At 40.9% G+C, this 23,238-nt stretch overlaps 1 protein-coding gene and 1 non-coding gene across 5 annotated transcripts in view; one reads left to right on the forward strand and one right to left on the reverse strand.

The window, feature by feature from the left end:
* ODAD2 (outer dynein arm docking complex subunit 2) overlaps positions 1-23,238 on the forward strand; it is a 148,704-nt gene that overhangs the window by 96,592 nt on the left and 28,874 nt on the right. The gene's annotated exons all lie outside the window — the stretch shown is intronic.
* Positions 22,740-22,812, reverse strand: TRNAF-GAA. Its single transcript has one exon. It is a non-coding gene; the product is annotated as a tRNA-Phe (tRNA).

Consider the following 23,238-nt stretch of genomic DNA (forward strand, 5'->3'; position numbering starts at 1 on the left):
TTTTAATGTCTTTCATTCCGAGTCTTGGCAAAAATATTAGTGTCACATTCCCCTAACTTTAGCTGGCCAACCAGTCAGCCATCACTAATGCTTTAAGAAGTACATTATTCTCCCTATTATTAAGCTGCCCTTCACAGACAAAGAAAGAGAAGACCTCTATCTGTCTTTGTACCTGTTCAGACAAACGTAAAATACTTATGCCATTCAAACTCTGGTGTTTTGAAATTTTAAGGACCCGATAAACATTGGCAGAGAAATGAGAGGTAGCTGAGGCAAGCAAGGCCAATCGCACAAACCGACAGGCAGCAGAGCTCGGGCTAATCTTGCTGTTTTGTAGGCTGGAAACTGGAAGTTGTAACTGATGAGGAGCTAATGGGTTACCTGGGGAGGTCACTTTCCAGGTTCAGTGTGGTGTAAATTATCTGGCAAAGGTTGTCAGGCAAGCACCACAACTTTAGACATTGGACTCTGAGGAGAGGTAAAATTTCCTGACCCTGTCAGCAATGTAGTGTTAAAGGGAACTTGGCCCAAACCCCCAGTGATAATAATTGTGGTATTTAAGTGCTTATAATATGCCAAGCACTGTACTAACTGCTGGGGTAGATAGGGTGACAATAATACTAGTGGTATTTGTTGAGCATTTATGATGTGCCAGGCATTGTATTAAGCACAGGGATCAATGCAAGCAAATTGGGTTGGACACAATCCCTGTCCCACATGGTCCTAATCCCCATTTGATAGATGAGGTAACTGAGGCACAGAGAAGTGACTTGCCCAAGGTCACACAGCAAACAACTGGTGGAGCCGGGATATACATCTGTGGGCAAATCACTTCACTTCTCTGAGCCTCAGTTACCTCATCTGTAAAATGGAGATTAAGACGTGGGACAACCTGATCACCTTGTATCCCCCCGGTGCTTAGAACAGTGCTCTGCCCATAGTAAACACTTAATAAATGCCATTATTATTATTATTAGAATCCAGATCCTTCTGATTCCCAGGCCCATCCTCTAATCATCATCATCATCATCAATCGTATTTATTGAGCGCTTACTATGTGCAGAGCACTGTACTAAGTGCTTGGGAAGTACAAATTGGCAACATATAGAGACAGTCCCTACCCAACAGTGGGCTCACAGTCTAAAAGGGGGAGACAGAGAGCAAAACCAAACATACTAACAAAATAAAATAAATAGAATAGATATGTACAAACAAATTAAATAAATAAATAAATAGAGTAAAAAAAATATGTACAAACATATATACATATATACAGGTGCTGTGGGGAAGGGAGGGAGGTAAGATGGGGGGATGGAGAGGGGGACGAGGGGGAGAGGAAGGAAGGGGCTCAGTCTGGGAAGGCCTCCTGGAGGAGGTGAGCTCTCAGCAGGGCCTTGAAGGGAGGAAGAGAGCTAGCTTGGCGGATGGGCAGAGGGAGGGCATTCCAGGCCCGGGGGATGACGTGGGCCGGGGGTCGATGGCGGGACAGGCGAGAGCGAGGTACAGTGAGGAGATTAGCGGTGGAGGAGCGGAGGGTGCGGGCTGGGCAGTAGAAGGAGAGAAGGGAGGTGAGGTAGGAGGGGGCGAGGTGATGGACAGCCTTGAAGCCCAGAGTGAGGAGTTTCTGCCTGATGCGCAGATTGATTGGTAGCCACTGGAGATTTTTGAGGAGGGGAGTGATATGCTCTAATCCTTCCAATCCAGTCCCCTTTCATTTTCTCTCCTTGCAACACCTTGTCATCCCCACAACACCCTCCCACGTAACCTCCACTCACGCACTGAGTAATAATCCATCGGAGGCGAGCCTTCTCCTGGTATTTAGAGCTGCATCAGTCACACCGGTGACAAGAGAACAGAGCTACAGTGTGCCTCAAGCCTGGGGCGCTAAGCAAATAGATTATACAGTGGTAAACCCTGCCCCCCAAATAGGAACGGAAGCCGCCACTCTCCTCTCCCACTCTATAGGGACTTCGCAGCAACCGAAGAGAAGTGAAAATTCGAGAGCCTCCTTTCCCTTGTCTCATCACACATCCTCACACACGATCCTTATCAATGCAGTAATGAACTGCTGAACCTGAGGGTGCCACTGAATGCCCCTGAAAAATGTCAACCACTAGTGCTGGCCCAGGCGCATTCGGTAGTCACTTCTTAGTGCGGTCAACCACAAAACTTGCCCGTAATTCAGTGCCATTTGTTGGGGGTGTTTACGCTCTTTAAATTATACTTGGAGAAAACTCTGGGAATGAAAAGTTGGTCGGTTGGTACATTACTAACAAACCCAACAGTGTAATCACCGTTGATTACCCTTCCCCACAGCACCTGTATATATGTTTGTACATATTTATTACTCTATTTATTTATTTTACTTGTACATATCTATTCTATTTATTTTATTTTGTTAGTCTGTTTGGTTTTGTTCTCTGTCTCCCCCTTTTAGACTGTGAGCCCACTGTTGGGTAGGGACTGTCTTTTGACTCTAAAGCCATGCTGCTTATCGATATTTTATTTTGTTAGTATGTCTGGTTTTGTTCTCTGTCTCCCCCTTTTAGACTGTGGGCCCACTGTTGGGTAGGGACCGTCTCTATATGTTGCCAACTTGGACTTCCCAAGCGCTCAGTCCAGTGCTCTGCACACAGTAAGCGCTCAATAAATACGGTTGATGATGATTACACCTCACCGCTTCTAAAATTAAGGGTGAAGAATGTTGGCTGTATCATAGGGAGGGGACATGTGAGAAAGGGATGTTGCAGCCCCTTCCCCATCAGTCTGGAGGTGGAAGGGAAAGAGAGGGAGGGAAGCTCGTCCTGTCGGAAGATGTTTTCATTTATGCTTAGTTAAACTGAGGCAGCCGCCTTAAATGAAACCAACGAATCAGTCAGTCAGTAGCATTTAAGGGCTCACTATGTGCAGAGCGCTGAGAGAGTTAAGCAGGTAGTGAGTCCTCTAGACTGTAAAAAGCTCGTTGTAATCAGGAAACGCGTCTACCAGCTCTGTTGTATTATGCTGTCCCAAGCACTTAGTACTGTGTTCTGCACAGAAGTAAGCACTCAGTAAATATCACTGATTGATCCCTGCCCTCAAGTCTGGAGCCTGGGAACTCCTCATTAAACTACTCATTTAATGTATAGAGCTAGAATATCATCATCATCAATCGTATTTATGGAGCGCTTACTGTGTGCAGAGCACTGTACTAAGCGCTTGGGAAGTCCAAGTTGGCAACATATAGAGACGGTCCCTACCCGACAGTGGGCTCACAGTCTAAAAGGGGGAGACGGAGAAAAAAACCAAACAGACTAACAAAATAAAATATCGACAAGCAGCATGGCTTTAGAGTCAAAAGCACAGGCTTGGGAGGCGGAAGATGTGGGTTCTAATCCCGGCTCCAACATTTGCCGGCTGTGTGACCTTAGGCAAGTCACTTCACTTCTCTGTGCCTCAGTTCCCTCACCTGTAAAATGGGGATTAAGACTGTGAGCCCCACTTGGTACAACCTGATTACCTTGTATCTACCCCAGCGTTGGGAACCGTGCTTGGCACATCGTAAGCGCTTAACAAATGCTATTATTATTATTATTAATAATAAGAATTGTAAGCACTGGGGTAAATACAAGGTAATCAAGTCAGACACAGTCCTTGTAGCACATGGCACTAGATACCTATATAGTAATAGTAATAATAATAATAATAGTGGTATTTGTTAAGCGATTACGTTGTGCCAAACACTGTACCGAGTGCTGGGTAGAGTCAGGATATTGGGTTAAACATAGTAGGAGAGAGAACGGGTATTGAATCCCCATTTTACAGTCAGCAGTGATTTAGTGCTAAATAGGATTCTTTAACGGTAAAAACGAATTTTACCATTGCTGAACTAATGTTGAAAGCTATACACGTGTATGTGAAATTCAAGTTTAATCGGTTTGTTGAAAACCGCTGTCTCAGTAGCTTGTTACACTGAACATCTTTCTTCATTCTCTATTAAGATGAAACAACTCCTAGTATGAAAGTTTGCTTTATTTAGAGAGGATTTAATCACAGAATGAGATGTAGTCAAAGCCTTCATTGTGCTGGGCAAGAAAATCTTGAAATGCAGATGTTATTTTAAGGTGACTTTTTTCTCTAATTTATGTTTCTGAACTCCTACAGTTTATGTAGGAAAATGGTGTTAATTTTTCTAAAATAGAACATCTGATTTACAATGTTATATTTAAGATTTTGTCACCTTTTCCATTATAAACCCCTATTTTAGGGAATACCTAAGTCAGCCAAACTATTTTCTTCAGGCCAAAACCTGGCAAACACAGTTCTTTTCAACCTTGGTATTTTTTTAAAAATTTTTACCAAAGTTGAAAGAGAAATAGGATTGTAATGAAAGAATAGCAAAAAAAAGGTTTGGATTTCTTGGGAGTTATTTTGGACTTGCTGTAAATTTGCATTGATTAGTTAAATGTGATATTCCCTAATATGGTGAGATATATGGTATCTTTATAATAAGAAAATATAAAAATTAATTTAAAAAAACATTTAGGAAGTTGTCAGTTCGTACCCCAGAGTTATTGGTTATTCAAAAAATTTCATAACCATTTTATGCTAGTAGATTCAATTCATATGTACGTCAGCCGAATATGTCAAATAAGAATGAAAATTCTATTCTCCGGTGTGACGGCTACAGATTTTAAAGGTAGTTGTCCAGTCCTTCCTCATTGTACAGTGTCATGCATACTTTGAATGCTCAGTAACTATCCATGATAATGATTTATATTATCATTATATATATGTATATATGTCTTGTATATATGTATATATGCTTGTACATATTTATTACTCTATTTATTTATTTATTTATTTTACTTGTACATATTTATTCTATTTATTTTATTTTGTTAATATGTTTGATTTTGTTCTCTGTCTCCCCCTTCTAGACTGTGAGCCCACTGTCGGGTAGGAACTGTCTCTATATGTTGCCAACTTGTACTTCCCAAGCGCTTAGTACAGTGCTCTGCACACAGTAAGCGCTCAATACATACGGTTGATTGATTGATTGATTTATACAAATTGTATGTCATTTGTCTAGGAGTCAGTTTTTTTCTCTACATGTGCTTAAAAATTTTTAATCTTAGAATTTTCAATGGGCACAGTAACAGCACCATAAAGTCCAGATATATAGTGCCATTAAGACTTAGATTAGTAGTAAATAGTTTTCTTTGTTTCTTGGGGTAACATAGAATAATTGTACTATTATTCTCCTCCCCATCCCCCCCATCTTACCTCCTTCCCTTCCCCACAGCACCTGTATATACGTATATATGTTTGTACATATTTATTACTCTATTTATTTTACTTGTACATATCTATTCTATTTATTTTATTTTGTTAGTATGTTTGGTTTTGTTCTCTGTCTCCCCCTTTTAGACTGTGAGCCCGCTGTTGGGTAGGGACTGTCTCTGTATGTTGTCAACTTGTACTTCCCAAGCGCTTAGTACAGTGCTCTGCACACAGTAAGCGCTCAATAAATACGATTGATTGATTGATTGATTATAAAGATTTGAATTTCTCAAAGGCATTTCTAATTACATTCTGAGCAACTGACTTGAAATGTAGTTCTATAATTCCTTCTTTTTGACTAGAGACTCCGTCACAAGGGGAACATTTTCCAAAGATACTTGCATTGGAGCTCATTCAGGAAGGTGGCCCTGTATCCCGGGAATTTTTAAGATCTTATTTATTCAACATCCACAACCACTGGGTGGCGCCCACATGATCTGGGAATTAAAATAGAGGATGATTCGTTAACTTATAATAATAATAATAATAATGTTGGTATTTGTTGAGCGCTTACTATGTGCCAAGCACTGTTCTAAGCGCTGGGGGGAACACAAGGAGATGAGGTTGTCCCATGTGGGGCTCACAGTCTTAATCCCCCTTTTACAGATGAGGGAACTGAGGCACAGAGAAGTGAAGTGACTTGCCCAAGGTCACCCAGCAGACTTATAAATGGAGAAACGGAAGCCTAGAATAAGTAAAACGATTTACCCAAAATCTTCCGCAACCATCATCATCATCAATCGTATTTATTGAGCGCTTACTAAAATAATAATAATGTCATTTATTAAGTGCTTACTATGTGCAGAGCACTGTTCTAAGCGCTGGGGAGGTACAAGGTGATCAGGTTGTCCCACGTGGGGCTCTCAGTCTTAATCCCCATTTTACAGATGAGGGAACTGAGGCTCAGAGAAGTTAAATGACTTGCCCAAGGTCACACAGCAGACATGTGGCGGAGCTGGGATTCGAACCCATGACCTCTGACTCCAAAGCCCATGCTTTTTCCACTGAGCCATGCTGCTACTATGTGCAGAGCACTGTACTAAGTGCTTGGGAAGTACAAATTGGCAACATATAGAGACAGTCCCTACCCAACAGTGGGCTCACAGTCTAAAAGGGGGGAGACGGAGAACAAAGCCAAACATACTAACAAAATAAAATAAATAGAATAGATATGTACAAGTAAAATAAATAGAGTAATAAATATGTACAAACATATATACATATATACAGGTGCTGTGGGGAAGGGAAGGAGGTAAGATGGGGGGGATGGAGAGGGGGACGAGGGGGAGAGGAAGGAAGGAGCAGGAATGAAATTCCAGGAATCGTTGGTTGGTGATTATTTATGAATTGCTTATTACGTGTTGAGCATTGTGCTTTGGGCTGGGGTAGATGATGGAGTCTCCCATTAGGAAGAACGAATGAGCCTCTGCCCTGAGGCTTTGGTACTGAAATCTTGCATGAAGGAATTGGTTCGTGTGTCAGTGACTAACGCAGCACCGTGCACAGTCTCTGGTCCCTGGCAGTCAGAAAGGGTGCAGTATATTGTGAAGTGCACCAGAAGGGGTTTTTGGTTTTGTTTTACACGCAGGACCCATTTTTATCCGGTGATCGCAGCATAGTGTCCGAGCCAAGTTGTAGCACATTACCTTCATAGGCCACCAAAGTCTTTGCCACCCACGTTAGCCACCTATTTTTCAGCATTCCTGCCAGGCCTGTCCAATCAATCAATCAATCAATCGTATTTATTGAGCGCTTACTGTGTGCAGAGCACTGTACTAAGCGCTTGGGAAGTCCAAGTTGGCCGCATTTAGAGACAGTCCACCGCAGAACATCTTAGGTGGCCTTTCTGGTCAGAAGTCTTCACCACTGATGGTATAGCCAGCGTGGCTCAGTGGAAAGAGCCCGGGCTTTGGAGTCAGAGGTCATGGGTTCGAATCCCGTCTCTGCCGATTGTCGGCCGTGTGACTTTGGGCAAGTCACTTTACTTCTCTGTGCCTCAGCTACCTCATCTGTAAAATGGGGATTAAGACTGTGAGCCCCCTGTGGGACAACCTGATCACCTTGTAACCTCCCCAGCGCTTAGAACAGTGCTTTGCACATAGTAAGCGCTTAATAAATGCCATTATTATTATTATTATCATTTATTACACAGCCTGGGACTAGAATCCAGATCTCCCGATGCCTAGAGCCTTCCTCTTTCCCGCGGACCAACAGCGAGACTGCTGGGGTAGATACGCAGTATTGAATCATGGCCCTCATGAAGCTCCCATTCCGAGTAGTGGTAGACATTAACAAAAAAAGAAGTTACAGAGTTGGTAAACGAAGGTAACAATATTAAGGTCCATAAGGAGTTCTTGAAAGGCGTCCTCAGACTCCTCACTGCTCCAGGCAGTTCATTTCAAACATCCGTAGTTTCCACAGCCTTGTAAAGGCACAGCCTAGGGTTTCCAGCATGCAGGGTTCTGGTGACCAGAGGAGCTCGGTCTGAGTCTTCCTTCCTCAATTGATGCTCTGATTTTTTCTATAGTACTTGTTAAGCACTTTCTATATTCCAGACACTATATTAAGCACTGGGGTGGATACATGATAATCTGACCGCCAGACCCTAGGCCTCACTATTTTTTAAGAACTAATAGTAATAATAATCACAGTGGTACTTGTTAGCGCTTACTATGTGCCAAGCACTGTTCTAAGCACTGGGGTAAATACAAGGTGAACAGAATGGACGCAGTCCCTGTCCCACATGGGGCTCACAATCTTAATCCCCATGTTCCAGGTGAGGTAAGTGAGGCACAGATAATTGAAGTGATTTGCCCAAGGTCACACAGCAGACAAGTAGTGGAGCCAGGATTAGAACCCACGACCTCTGACTCCCAAACCCGTGCTCTTGCCGTTAGGCCATGCTGCTTCTCATAGGCCAGGCTTCTTCTCAAATTTCTGCGCCAAGTCCCTTTCCTCCCTGAGTACCCCCCCACTTCTTTATGTGCCTTGTATCTCTGACTTCTGACCTCTGGCTCTCCCTTTCTTTGCCTATTTCTCAGTTTCTGTCTCACACCCTCTGTCTCTCCATTGCTCTGCTGCTGTAGCCCTCTCCTTGAAGCGTATCCTAGTTACCAGCATTAAGTACCCTTTATAAGAAACGTGTCTGACGTCTACAACATCACGTCTTCTCACCTACGCGGATATGTCCACTTTGCACCAGAATCTGACGCACACCCACATACTTCCACACCTACCCACCTCATACAAGGAAGGCCTACTCCATAACCGTGTGGCAGGTACCCACGGGTTGGGTTGGATAAACTGTGGATATGCAGATCTCTAAATCTAGGTGACCCGCAGGACAGTTCACCCTGTCAGAACAACAGGAAGAGAGAGATGCTGCTGACATGTCCTCCACACAAATTCTGGAATCCACCTCCATCTACTGCTACTGCTTTCACTCTCTGGGATTTCCAGACTTCTGGGGATACTTTGCTTGCGATTCCCCTGAGCTGCAAACCCCGGGGGAGCAGAAGCAGCCACCTTAGCAGCATGGAGCTGAACTGTTGAGTAATTGTAGGCAAAGGAACGCTCTCTCCTCTACCCCTCTCCTCCTCTTGCTGTTTTTGCTGTCGTTACTGTCCACAGGGTAAACTCCTCTGGGTGATTCAAGCGAGAGATCTTGTTTATGTGTAGTGTGTGTCTTTTTCTCATCCAAGCCTGTGAGTGTCTGTAACCTGCACCTCTCCTTTATCTGGCCTCTTGTTTCGTCTGTGCCTCAGTTTTTCTCTCTAATACTGTCTGTGTCTCTGGTGTGTTTTTTCTCTGTGTTTGTCTGTCTTGTCCCTGTCTGTCTCTCTACCCATGAATCTTGTACTCGATCTCTTTCTTTCTTTGTCTTTCTCTGTGAGCCCACTGTTGGGTAGAGACTGTCTCTATGTGTTGCCAATTTGTACTTCCCAAGTGCTTAGTACAGTGCTCTGCACATAGTAAGCGCTCAATAAATACGATTGATTGATTTCTCAGCTTTTTGTGACTCCTAACCTTTGATTATTTTCCCTGTCCCAACAGAATTCCTACCCTCTAACATAGTATTAATAAGAAAAGGATTAAGTTGATTCTAGTCCCAAATTTCATTTTCTTTAGTTCTATTGAATAATATCGGGATAGGTGACTAGCAATTTAACAAGGAATTTAGTGTAATTTGCCACTTTTGTAAAGAGCAGCCAGAGTATGAATGGGTAACTGCATGGAAGGCCCATTCACAGGAATTAGTTGTACCCTAATAGGGCTGCTTCAGTGTGGACATGAAGTGTGTAGCATGTGTCTCCTTTCTCCAAAAGTTGAACTTTCAGCCAGTGGGATGGTTTGAATGCCATTCTACAATACAGTGGCCTTGTTGGTAGTAAAAGTTTGGAGGGTGTCAAATATTTGGTGCTATGCAAAGCAGCAAAATGAACTCCTTTGAGTGGACAATACTTAGGTGCCACTGTCTAGTTCTTAAGATTTTTATGTGGTATTTGTTAAGTGCTTACTCTGTGCCAGGCACTGTACTATGTGCTGGGGTAGATAAAAGGTAATCAAGTTGGCTACAGTCCATGTCCCTCGTGGGGCTCACAGTCTTAATCCCCATTTTACAGATGAGGTAGCTGAGGCACAGAGAAGTGAAGGGACTTGCTCTAGGTCACACAGCAGACAAGTGTCAGAGCAGGAAACCCAGATCCTCTGAATCCAGGCCCGTGATCTTTCCACTAGTCCATTCTGCTTCTCATTAAATAGTTATTCATGTACATTTGTTTTTGAATTCTGAAATCATAACCATTTACACCAGGATTTACAGTATTTTAAATAATTCAGATTATCATGATATAGATATATAAAGCTCTTCTGTGGTTCTTTGAAATGTAAAATGCCCCTGTGTAGTGGTGAATAGCAGTCTTGGCTGTAGTCCGCTCTTATAAGAAATTAAAAGATCTCATTGTCTCTAAGGGGCTGTACTTTACAAGTAATGTGGCCATACCAGTAAATCATCTTTTGGAAGAACTGTCATCTTATGTGCAACTTTGGTTTTAAAAAATATAAATTACGAACAGGACCATGTCTTTAGGAGAAGCAGCGTAGCTCAGTGGAAGGAGCACGGGCTTTGGAGTCAGAGGCCATGGGTTCAAATCCGTCCTCTGCCAATTGTCAGCTGTGTGACTTTCAGTAAGTCATTTAACTTCTCTGTGCCTCAGTTGCCCCATCTGTAAAATGGGGATTAAGACTGTGAGCCCCTGTGGGACAACCTGATCACCTTGTAACCTTCCCAGTGCTTAGAACAGTGCTTTGCACATGGTAAGCACTTAATAAATATCATTATTATTATTATTTATCATATCCAGAGGTCTACAATGTATAGTCATCTCATTATAAGTGGTATAAAATATGAGTCTGAAGCATGCAGCTATACCCATGTAGGCTATCATATACACAGAGAAGCAGCAGAATTGCACATAAACTGCAGAATGAGGGATTTTTATTAGATGTAAAGAAGGTCTCTTAAAAGTAAGGTTGTAGAAATTCCTCATGTGGATGTTTTTAAAAATAAAATCCATATTCATGTACTCAGGGTGATGTTGGTGCAAACCTACTTTGGACTGGGATGATGGGCATGGAGGCCACTTGATGTCCCTCTGGCTCCACGATTCCATAACGATTTAACCTGAAAGCACATGGAAATATGGAAGTGATTGCTTATACATGGAGGACTTAATTGTGCTTTTTAAAAAGCAGTGAGATTGATTAGAATATTTTTGGCCAGTCACTTTCAAGGGTATGTTAAAATTATAGCTTTAAAAGTTCAGATTTTCCCTCATCAAGTTAAAAATGACCCGAAAATTAAAAATTTGGTTGTTTGTGGAAGTGATTGTAATTAGCAGAGTGAATGGTTTTTCTGTTTCCTGTTCTAAATTATTGCATGCAGGCATGGCACACAAAGATTCGATGGAGAGCATTAGAGTACACTCAGTTCCAGTCTGCAGCTCTGTTATTCCGAGGGGTCAGTTCTTGCATGGGGAGGGAGAGGCCATTGCCACCTTCCCAGCAAGGATTCATCAATGAAAGATGGGAATGGAGCCATTGTCACTAATCAGAACTGGAAATGCCAAAGACCTGCTTTAGAGCCTAGCCCTCTTAATCCCAGAGTGCCTTAATTAATCAACCAGTCAATCAGTGATATTTTTGAGCACTTACTGGGCAAGACAAGTGACTGAGTATAGGGATATGTACATTGGTACATTGAGGGAGGCAGAAGGAGAGAAAATGGAGTGGTGAAATAGTAATCAGGGAAGGCTTCCTAGAGTAGATGTGATTTCAGTAGAACTTTAAAGTTGGGAAGAGTGGCGGTCCATCGGATTTGAAGGGAGAGGAAGTTCCTGGCGGGAAGGGGGGTGAGGGCAAGTGGTTGATAGAGAGAAAGCACAGTGAGTACATTGTTGTTAGGGGAGTGAAGTGAGTGGGCTGGGTTGTGGGCGAGGATAGGTGGAGGGGCAGAGCTGATACCCTTAAAGCCGATGGTCAGAAGTTTGTGCTTGATATGGAGATGATAGGCATTTAGTGGAGGTTTTTGAGGAGTGGCGAGTTGTGGGCAGAATTATTTAGAAAAATGGTTTAGAAAGCAGAGTGAAGTGAAGACTGGAGAGGAGGAAATACTGGAAGCTAGGAGATCGGCAAAGAGATTTATTCAGTTGTCGAGACAGAACTGTTGCTAAGGGCTTGGACCAAGGTGATAGCTGTTGGGATGCAGTGGAAGGAGTTCGTTTGGGGAGACTTTTTGAATATAGAACTGGCTGTTTTGGTGACTGTGGATTGAGGAAGAGAGATGAGTCAAGGATAATGCCTAGATGTGGGCCAGAGAGGATGGAGGGGTTGCCAGAAGTGATGGGAAAGTATGGGAGAGGAGAGTTTGGGAGGGAAGATGAGGAGTTCAATCAATCAATCAATCGTATTTATTGAGCGCTTACTGTGTGCAGAGCACTGTACTAAGCGCTTGGGAAGTACAAGTTGGCAACATATAGAGACAGCCCCTACCCAACAGTGGGCTCACAGTCTAAAAGAGTTCAGTTTTCCTTGGCATCTCCTCCAAAGGAGGAGTGCACAGATGCACAGACTCTCCCCTTGTTAAAGGTGGAGTATTAGCTAGAGGAGATTTTGAACTATTCCGTAACTATTATCAATTGTGGGTTCACATTCACTGTTTTTAATGGGAATTGTTTTTGGTTGTTTTGTTGTTATTGTTCTTTTTAAAAAAAAAAAAACCTTCAAATCCAGACTCTACTACTGAATTGTCACAGAAATCAAAGTATCTCATGAAGAGTCACATTCCCAAGTTTCAGTAGCTCTTTGCATAGTAGGTACATGGTAGATTGCAGTTGGTGATCAGTCTAGTTAAACGCCCAAAATTCAAAAGTGTATTTGAAGACTATCATAAGGTATCAAAACTAACAGTTCTCAAAAACGGTGAAATAAGTGAAAATTTGAAAATTACTTTTTGAGGGTTAAAGAAAAACTTTAAAGAATTTATTAGGAGGTTCATCTAAGCTATTCTGAGACTCCTCAACTTCTCTGCCAGGCCTGCAACTTTGCGAATAGGAATAAAAATGGAGTTTGCCATCTTTGAGAAGCAATAGTGAGCAATTGAAGGTGAAAAAGTTATTGTAACTTGCTGCTTTCCCATATAGAAGACCAAGAGTGACTTGAGTTATGGATCTTGGTTAATAATTCACTTCAGTTTAGCAAGATAAGAAATTTTGAATTCCATTGGCCATTCAAGAATTTTGTTGGTTGTATATAGATATTAACTGGTTTACTTGGACACTGTCATTATCAAATAGTATTTAAGGCACATAAGTCATGGTACTATGTTGGATTCTGTACAAAAGTTTCTTTGGTTCTCTCAAATTCTGCAAAATATTTTATAAGTACAGTGCACCAAGTGAATGCCTAATACATATTAATGGCTGATGATCAGGTGTAACGTGTTACAGTGTCTTCCCCAGACTAGTGAAGAGACTTCTTTGAAAAGATTCTCAAATTTCATATGCATTTCCAAGCTGCACAGAATGAGTTTTTACCAGTTAGACATTGAAGTGACAAGATTAACTGTGATCTCCCATGTTAAATTAACTTGATTTCTAATCTTAATATGGCAACTGAATTTTGATGTGTTTTGTTGTGCTATTTTTATTATTATATGTTCCTTAAAGCAGCATACATTCCATTTTGCTTCCAAAATACTGGGAATTGTTTGTCAAAATTACAAATTCTTGCAGACAGCTCTGGCTAACATAGGGTTTTGTGGGGTGGGGGTTGGCAAGGGGGAGAGTTAAAGAACTTCTTTCAGAAGTCAAGCTTTGTGAAGTAAATTGATGTAAATTACAAAATGTGGAAGGTAATTATTTTTAATTTTTACTGAAGGTATTCCAAACCCAACGGTTGCCAAATGCTAGTATGGATTTAGCATTTTGAAACTTAAATGAAAACATTTAGCCCTTCTTTTTGTTGTAACATGATTGTTTGGGATACCCTGCTATGCAATCAACCTGAGTTTTTTTTTAATCCCCCCAAATTTAAACTTTTGTAAAATATCCATCATTATGTAGTTCTTGTTGAACTAAATATGTATACAAATATACCCAAATGATTATGCACTGGTTTATTCTAATTTTCATCTTGGCAAATTAGGGAATCTAATTTTATTACCTTGATCCTGGCTCTATAGTTTGTTTAAGTGTTCAGATGGCTCATATACTAAGCTGATGCGTGTCACTTGCTATAAATTAGTTGCTTCTTAGCAAGAAAAAGGAAACAGATGTTAAAAAAAGAAGGCTGCATTCATTCATTCATTCAATCATATTTATTGAGCACTTACTGTATGCAGAGCACTGTACTAAGTGCTTGGAAAGTACAATTCAGCAATAAAGAGATAGTCCTTGCCCACACAGGGCTTACAGTCTAGAAGGGGGAAGACAGACATCAAAACAAGTAAACAGGCATTAATATAAATAAATAAAATTATAGATATGTACACATCAAAACAAGTATACAGGCATCAATATAAATAAATAGAATTATACATATTATACATGAGTACATAAGTGCTGAGGGGTGGAGGTGGGGGGAGAGTAAGTCTGTTAGCCACAGAAAACCTGTCCAGCATCTTTGCTGTTTATAAGCCTACAAATGTATCAGTCATATTGCACTTTGAGACTTCCAAAGATATGTCTCCATAGCAAATTTTGTTTAGTTTAAGAAGAAGCCACTGAAACACAAAAACCAGAAAAATCAGTGCAGCCTGAGTTGTGTTAATGGGTTGTCAGGTGTGAACATTTTCCTTCAGAAGTTGATTTGATGAAACAGAAAACAGCAGGCTGCTGCCTCTATACGTCCTGCCACTAAACCTTTCTAGACTTATGTTGTTTCCATGCATCAAGGAAGTTCCTCTTGTACTACAGCCTTAAGGAGAGAGCATATTTCAGAAAAAAAAACTTTTGAGGTCAGGAAGCCTTTGGACTCTTTATAAATGAAAATCACTGATGGGTTAAGTTTATGAGGCTCTCATGTTACAGAAGCTTGGTAACGTCCCACAAGTGGTGTGTTACTGTCTGCCCAGTTCCAAAAGGAAGAAAGCAGCAGCAACAGAAAGTCAGACGAGCTTATCTTTGTCTTAACTGTACTTCAAGAGACCTCAAATTTAGAACAGTTTGGAGAGCTAACCTTTTGACTGGCATAAGACTGCACTTGGCACATATTAAACATCTTTTAGTCTTATAAAAAGAAGCTTGTCCCACTAAGCTGTAGGTTTGTTGGAGCTGTTCAACAGTAGCAGTGCCCAGCAGCTCTTTCAGTGATAAATGGACCATTTCAAATAAATGGAGCTGTAGCCAACTGTGCAAAAAGAATAATTTTTTCAAAAAAAAAAATTGAAGCTGACATTTGGGAAGATTAAAAAATGCACAAACAAAGTGTGTTGAATCAAAATATGTGCTGCTCCTTCTAATGGAAAAAATTGCTGCTGGCTTCGTCTGCCAGCTTCAGTAGGTGTGCCAAGAAGCCGAGGAATCTGGCAGGATCCATAGATAGCTCCATCTTTCATCTATATTCCTTTTCGGTATTTATCTAGCTTTAGAAAATGCAGGGAATGTCTTTTCCTTCCGACTTGGCACTTACACTAAACCACAGAAATACACAGGGAAGCGCCTCGCAATTGTTTAGCTCCTCGCACGACGTTCGGCCTTGAGGACAGATTTGAAATATGTATTCTTAATTAGACATCACTAAAGAACCAGTTCTCTAGGAGAAGCATTCGTTCTTATCTTCTGAAATGCAAATTGAAAATGAATAAAATCAGTTTTCTTAATTGGCAGGCAGGTATTGGGCTTAATGCACAAAGGCAAGATGCCAGATCATTATTTTTGGCATTCAGCTGACTCAAAATAGTTTCCTTGTACAAGAAGCTATTCACAGAAGCCGAACATAAGAAATAATAATAATGGTATTCCAGACTTCATGAATAAGTAGTTTTTGGCATTCAGTGAGAATATCATCTATTTTCCCTTGAAAACACCAATTCTGCTTCATACAAAAAGTAAACAGTGCTTGAATTAGCACTCTGGAGTCTTTAATGTACCAAAAATATGCATTCATTAGTGCTGTCTTCTAAGACTTATTTTCTCTCTCTGCAGGATCAATCAGTTTTTGTTTAAAAATGCTCTCAGACCCTTAGGCACCAAAGTCTCCATATTTAACCACCTATTGCTGTGGTGTGAATTCTCACTTTTAGCGGCCTCATTTTGCAAATAGGAAAGTACAGGTGCCTGAAGGGTGTTATTTTCATGCTGAAGAAATTGCCACTGAAAAAATCATTGAATTTGCAATATCCTAAGAGTACGGCTGTAGGTAGGCTAAGCCTGGCAATTATTTAATTTGCCCCATTTTCTGAAGAAGGATCTGAAACTAAAAAAGTTGCAACTTTTCCAAAAGCAAATCAAGCAGATTTGCAGATGAGAACATTTAAGTCACTCGAAATCCTAGGCTAGTTACCAGCTAACTTTGGGATATAAGTATTTTGTTATTTTGATTATGACAACTAGAATGTTATTTTAACCAGTATTTTCTTTACAAAGAAAAATTTGTTAAATTTCAGTTGAATTTACTGTGTAGGATGTGTTCCAGCAAGATTACTAGACCTGCAGTCATAAAAATATATACACTGCCAGACTGTATCCTGAAAAGTAAAAGCCATATTGCAAACATTAGGATCTCTGCCGCCAGCCTGGCTTTTCTCCCAAGGAGTGGGTTAGTTACCCCATATCTCTATGAGTTGGGTTTCGAGATCCTGTAGGGAAAGACACTGAGAGTATTGTGATTGAGCATTTTCTACCAGAACTCTGAAGGAGTAATATCTTAACATTTTCATTATGACTATAATGAGAGATGCTACCAGATTGTTTCCATTGGAAGTTATGTTGAAAACAAAATTATACCTCCTATTAACTGTACCTTCCCTGGGTCATAATAAGCCTTCGTTACCCTTGTACCAAACCTGGAAGTTCTCTTTCTGTAGAAGCCGTTTTGGTCTGGAATAGGAATTGTAGGCCTAAATTAACTAAAAACTGTCTAAATCTATTTCTACAAGGATCTTTGCTAGCTCCAATTTATATTTTTAAGGGCTTACTGCCTTGGATTTATACAGCCAGACTGCTCATGTGTTGGATTTGAATATGGATTTTGTGGAAACGATCATCTGTCTTACTTCCAAATGGAAGTTTAAATTTGGAAAATAAATCAACTTAATTATTTTAATGCGTACGAACTTCAAACGTTCTAGTATTGTTAGAGCTTTTCATGTTCAGTTAAATTCTGGAGGTTATCATGCCCCACACTAATAAGAACAATTTTGAGTGAGTCATAAGTAGAGGTCCTGCCCACTTGTCATTAAGAATTCTCTAGGCAATTTTACCAAGTAAGAAACCTAAGCCTTGTACTGAAGTTTGTAAATTAGTGTATTGGACTTTTCTTGTAATTCTTATTTGCCTAGCAGTGAACCTCAAGTAAATGTGCTCCTGAAAGAAGGGCCCTTCTCCTTTCTGCTCTTCCTTCACTCATCCCATCTTAAAAAGTGGCCTGGTATTTGACAACCAAAGCAGGCTATAGCACCCCCCCACCACCCCGCCATTTACTTAATAATAATAATAATAATGATGGCATTTGTTAAGCGCTTACTATGTGCAAAGCACTGTTCTAAGCACTTACTTTTCTTCATTGCTACCGCTCCAAAATTCCCAAAGAGCTTGGTTTTAAATTACAGCCATTAAAGAATCTTCACAGCACGCATTATGAGGTAGATAGTCAAATGCTTTGCCCAAAACAACAGAGGGATTTGTTTCAGAAATAGATATGAGGTAAAAGTTTTCTGTTTTGCAATTCCTTGTTTGGAGCATCAGGACATGTCATCCTTTGGAAAGTACAATCTTAAGCAACTATGTCTCAGTCTCAATTGGCAGTCTTCAGTGGGCAAAGACAGAAGGTCCCCCTACCATGGTTGAGGCCAGGGCAATTTGTCCTCCTGCTCCCCAGCTACCATCAGAAATAATACTGGGCTGGTTGAACCAATTATCTGACCCATAAATGGCATGTTTTATGTTCTCAAATTTAAATTATTTTTCTATTATGGAAGCATCAGATTTTAGGAGTGGAGTCATCTTAAGTTCAGGATCTGATTACTGGTGTAATTTGGCACTCTTGGAGCTATTGGGGATTGCCGAAGTGCAAGAATAACTAGAAAAGGACCTGTTTCCAGTGAATTTGAGTTAGGGGGAAAATTCACTAAAGTTATCTGCCTGCCAATGGCAACATAGAAAAGACAAACTATGTTCTAATTTTTTTTTTCCAAATACACTCTTTACTGTGCCAATGTAGAAATTACCTGAAAATCCTCTTCTAGTTTTTCCATTTGTGTGTGTGTGTGTGTGTGTGTGTGTGTGTGTGTGTGTGTGTGTGTGTACACATTATATACCTATAATAATTTTTGCATATTAGGTGCTTGGTAAAGTGCAGTTATGTAATTTCTGGTTAGAAAGTTATGGTGAAGGGAAAGCCATCTCTACTCATGATTCACTTAAGCTAGAGGATCATGAGATCATGGGCAGTGGGTGGAGAGGGAGAGGAATATCCCGGTCACATCGGAGTTTTCTCTTGAGGTCTGGTTGTTGCCAACTTGTACTTCCCAAGAGCTTAGTACAGTGCTCTGCACACAGTAAGTGCTCAATAAATACGATTGATTGATTGATTGGTTGGTTGGCTGCATGACAGACCTAGATCAGTGTTCCATTCCAGTTTTTTCAAGGAGAGATGGTGACCGTCAGTCTGATCTATTTCCAGATTGCAGGGAGTCTGAAATCAGATGGGATCACCTAGCGTCGCCCTGACTTGCTCCCTTTGCTTTTCCCCCCTCCCATCCCCACAGCACTTATGTACATATCCATAACTTTATTTGTATTGATGTCAGCTCGCTGTGGGCAGGGACTGTCACTTTATTGTTGTAATGTCCTTTTCCAGGTGCTTAGTATGTGCTCTGCACATAGCAAACATTCAATGGAGACAATTGTGTGGATGAATGAAAGTACACAATTGAACTGGCATCTGGGGCAATAATTGGGACCTTTTTACCGTGGCTCAGCTATTTTTCCTGGGCCGTTGCATCAAGGGTGAAGCTACCTTCTAGTAAGGAACAGTTGCAGATGTGGATTTTACTTACTGCACAAGAAAAATGTGAGAAAGCAGAAACATACTACCACATACTAAGAATATATTTCCCAGGTTGGTAAAATCTTGAATCCAAACAAGATGGGTATTTACCCATCTTGAGGTTGTGTTTTCAGGTTCTGTGAAGTGTGAATCATATTAGAAAATGTCTTTTTTGTGTGGGTGAGGATCAGTGAAATACAAAACCAGATTGGAATCATCGTTCTCTTATGAAGACCCTGGACTGGGCAAACTTAAAGAACAAAGTCAAACCTTTGCCCAAATTGGAAGCAACCACAGTGAAATGGAAAAATGAGATAGAGCAGATAAGGGTAAAGGAAAGCGAAAGGAAAAGCCACAGTAAAATAAATTCTCAAAGATGGGGAAAAGCAACTAGAAGGGCTTTTTTTAAATAACAATGTACATGGCAAAGGACCCTTGCATTCAAGACTTGGTTCAAAGGAATTCAGACTTCCCATTTTAATCTTTCTGAAATGTTCCAATTTATTAAGAGTAGACGAACTATTTTTATGCCATTAGGAAAAAGGCCTTTGTTTTTCTTCTCTTGACTTGTGCATTTTTCATATAAACCTCCTTTTGAAAGATACAGTGAAATGAAAAAATGGTTCAAATATAATTAGCTCTAAGATGTTTGGCTTCATCATTTATGGATTATCAGATCTTTCTATTGCTTTCAAGGGATGAATTTCTTATCCTTTAAGACTATAAATTGGAATGTTCTTGGCTTTTAATTCTTTATAAATATTTTAGCTGGAGAACTAGAACATGATCCAAGAGAACTAACCTTTCATGATTTGGACTGGTTATTTATAGTGAACGATATTGGTGAGGCTGATTACCCTATGTTTTGCTGTTCTGTTATTTTGTTTACTGTCATATTCATTACACAGAGTTTCTCTAACAGAGGCTCGAAAAAAGATGTTTGGGAGACTATAGTCTCCCTTATTTGCAAGAGCGTAAAAATCTGTGGCCTTGAGATTTGTAAATAATAATTGTGGTATTTGTTAAGCGGTTACTATATGCCAGGCACTGTACCAAGCGCTGGGGTGCATACATGCTAATCGGGTTGGACACAGTCCCCTGTCCCACATGGAGCTCAAAGTTTCAATCCCCATTTTACAAATGAGGTAACTGAGGCACAGATAAGTGAAGTGACTTGCCCAAGTTCACACGGGAAACAAGTGGTGGAGCCAGAATTAGAACCCATGACCTTCTGACTTCCAGGACCGTGCTCTACAACCCTGCTGCTTCTCTAAATGCACCAAAATCATTAGCCTATCCTAGTTTTTCACCTTTACCCCCAAAAGATTCATAGATGTAAATTGACATGCCTTCAAAATATGGGAGAGGTAGTGGAGACAACTTTGGGTGATATTTTTAGCAGAGGCGGGAGGGGAGTGAGCAGGGTGGGGAAAGGATGGAAGGAAGGGGGAGAGAAGCAGAGTGCCAAACTAAAAGCTTCCCTTTGCAGAGAATTCATTATAAATTCAAGGAAGTCTTTTTCTAATAAATAGTCCTCAATATATTTAACTCTAAATGACTCATCTTACTTGGCTGAAAAGCTCCCCCAGTGTCAGACTCTTCAGTAACACTATTTGGCTTCTGCATTCTCTCTTGGTTTCCAGTCATATATCTCTCTGTTCCACAATTTCTGAGCCCTTTCTGTGTCACAGGCTACTGTTTTCAGGCTTTTTTGTGGGGGGGGTGGGGGGCGGTCCCCATTAAATATCTCTCATTGCCTATGGTCTTTTCCCTTTTTTGAGCTATTTTCAACCTTGAAACCATCCCACCTAACAGTCACCTGCTAGTTTTGTGCAGGCATTGCTGCTTAGGACAACAGCAGCTACTAGGGCAACGGTGTCTTGGAAAAACAGGCAGATCTTAGGGATTTTTAACCCTGATCCTCTTTCAAAGGCAGAAAATGTTTTCAACAAATGCACACCCCCAGCTTTCCATTGAAGTGCACCCCTGTTTGACAAGATACCGTCCAGCTGGAATAAACCCAAAAGTGTTGGCCTGTCATCTGTGGCCAAAAAAAAAAAAGTTCCTTTTTAGGTTTTTCAGGACCCAGTCTGTTTTTCACATACTTTGCTGCTTTTCACATTCCATTGTGCCCTAATACTTTTTCATAGTCCTGTATTTCCCAGTTTTGGTAAGGGCGCTTCTCTCCCAGTTTTCTTCAGTTTCAAGCCCAAGTGTGCAATTGAAAGAAGCATTCCAGACCTGCTGGAGGGGAATCAAAATGAGCTCCCCCATGGAGACAGGGAGATGTAATAAGGTAATGAAAGGAAAGGGGAAGGAAATTGAAGAAAAAGAGGGAAAACTAGAGTAAGTCTTCTTTCCCGTTTGTATGAATTTCAGCAGATATGTTAATAGTTGTTACAGAAATATAGTGTTTTCATTATTTTTTTAATAGCTGTAAAGGCATAGATTTGCTTTTCTGTCCTCCCATCCTGATATAAAACATGGCCACAAAAGCATCAAGCATTGTTTTAGGGCTAGATCAGTGTATGTAGGCGTTCCATTGTTTCCTGAGGACTTGGAAAGAGTAAAGATCAGAAGTGCAGAACTTTTTTAGAAGTATTACTTTTTCAGTCATCTATTATTGTAAAATGGAATTATTTACGTGGAAATAGAAAGGAGAAAAATTGGTCATTACTTTTTTTATGGTATTCGTTAAGCACTTACTATGTGCCAGACACTGTACTAAGCACTGGGGTAGATATAACCTAATCAGGTTGGGCACAGTACCTGTCCCACATGAGGATTACAGTCTTAGTCATTCATTCATTCATTCAATTGTATTTATTGAGAGCTTACTATGTACAGAGCACTGTACTAAGCACTTGGAAAGTACAAGTTGGCAACAAATAGAGACGGTCCTTACCCAACAGCGGGCTCACAGTCTAGAAGGGGGAGACAGACATAAAAACAAAACATGTGGACAGGTGTCAAGTCATCAGAATAAATAGAAGTAAAGCTAGATCATCATCATCATCATCAATCATATTTATTGAGCACTTACTGTGTGCAGAGCACTGTACTAAGCGCTTGGGAAGTACAAATTGACAACATATAGAGACAGTCCCTACCCAACAGTGGGCTCACAGTCTAAAAGATGCACATCATTAACAAAATAAATAGAATAGTAAATATGTACAAGTAAAATAAATAGAGTAATAAATCTGTACAAACATATATACAGGTGCTGTGGGGAGGGGAAGGAGGTAGGGCTGCGGGGATGGGGAGGGGGAGAGGAAAGAGGGGGCTCAGTCCTTTAGCAATTCACTTGAATGGCAGGATAAAAGACCCTCTTGGTTTAATAATAATTTTGGTACGCATTAAGCGCTTACTATGGGTCAAATAGTGTTCTAAGCACTGGGGTAGATACAAGTTAATCAGGGTGGACGCAGTCCTTGTCCCACCTGAGGCTCCTCATTTTACAGATGCAGTAACGGGCACAGAGAAGCAAAGTCGCTTATCCAAGGTAACACGACAGACAAGTGATGGATCGGGCTTAGGAACGCAGGTCCTTCCAACTCCCAGATGTGAGGACTATCATCATCAATCGTATTTATTGAGCGCTTACTATGTGCAGAGCACTGTACTAAGCGCTTGAAAAGCCAACCACGTGCCGAAACCCAGGATCGAACCAGGGACCTTTAGATCTTCGGTCTAACGCTCTCCCAACTGAGGTATTTCGGCCCCGTCAGGACTATCCACTAGGACACACTACTTCTCAGCATATAATTACATGCCCCCCCACCTGCCCCCCCCCCACTTCTTACCCCCCCCCCCCCCACCAATGGTTTAACTTCTTTAGTACTTATGTGCCTTAGATCCCATTCTGTGGTAGCTTGCTGTAGTATATAGGTCCATGCTCAATTTTTCTTGCTCCCTATTTTCCTCCTTATTTTTGGTATGACAGGTGGCCATAATCTCAGGCATCACATAGTTACGAATTTTGTCCCTCCAACCACTCCATGTTGTAGTTGATGATGATGATGGCATTTATTAAGCGCTTACTATGTTGTTCCTCTGGGTATTTTTATTTACTCCTCCCCATCTTTTAACCCTGAAGGAAAGATCCTTTTCGATACCAAAATGTAGAACTCTTCTCCTACAAAAGGA

Source organism: Tachyglossus aculeatus, chromosome 13 (assembly GCF_015852505.1).
Source record: "Tachyglossus aculeatus isolate mTacAcu1 chromosome 13, mTacAcu1.pri, whole genome shotgun sequence".
Classification (NCBI taxonomy): Eukaryota; Metazoa; Chordata; class Mammalia; order Monotremata; family Tachyglossidae; genus Tachyglossus; species Tachyglossus aculeatus.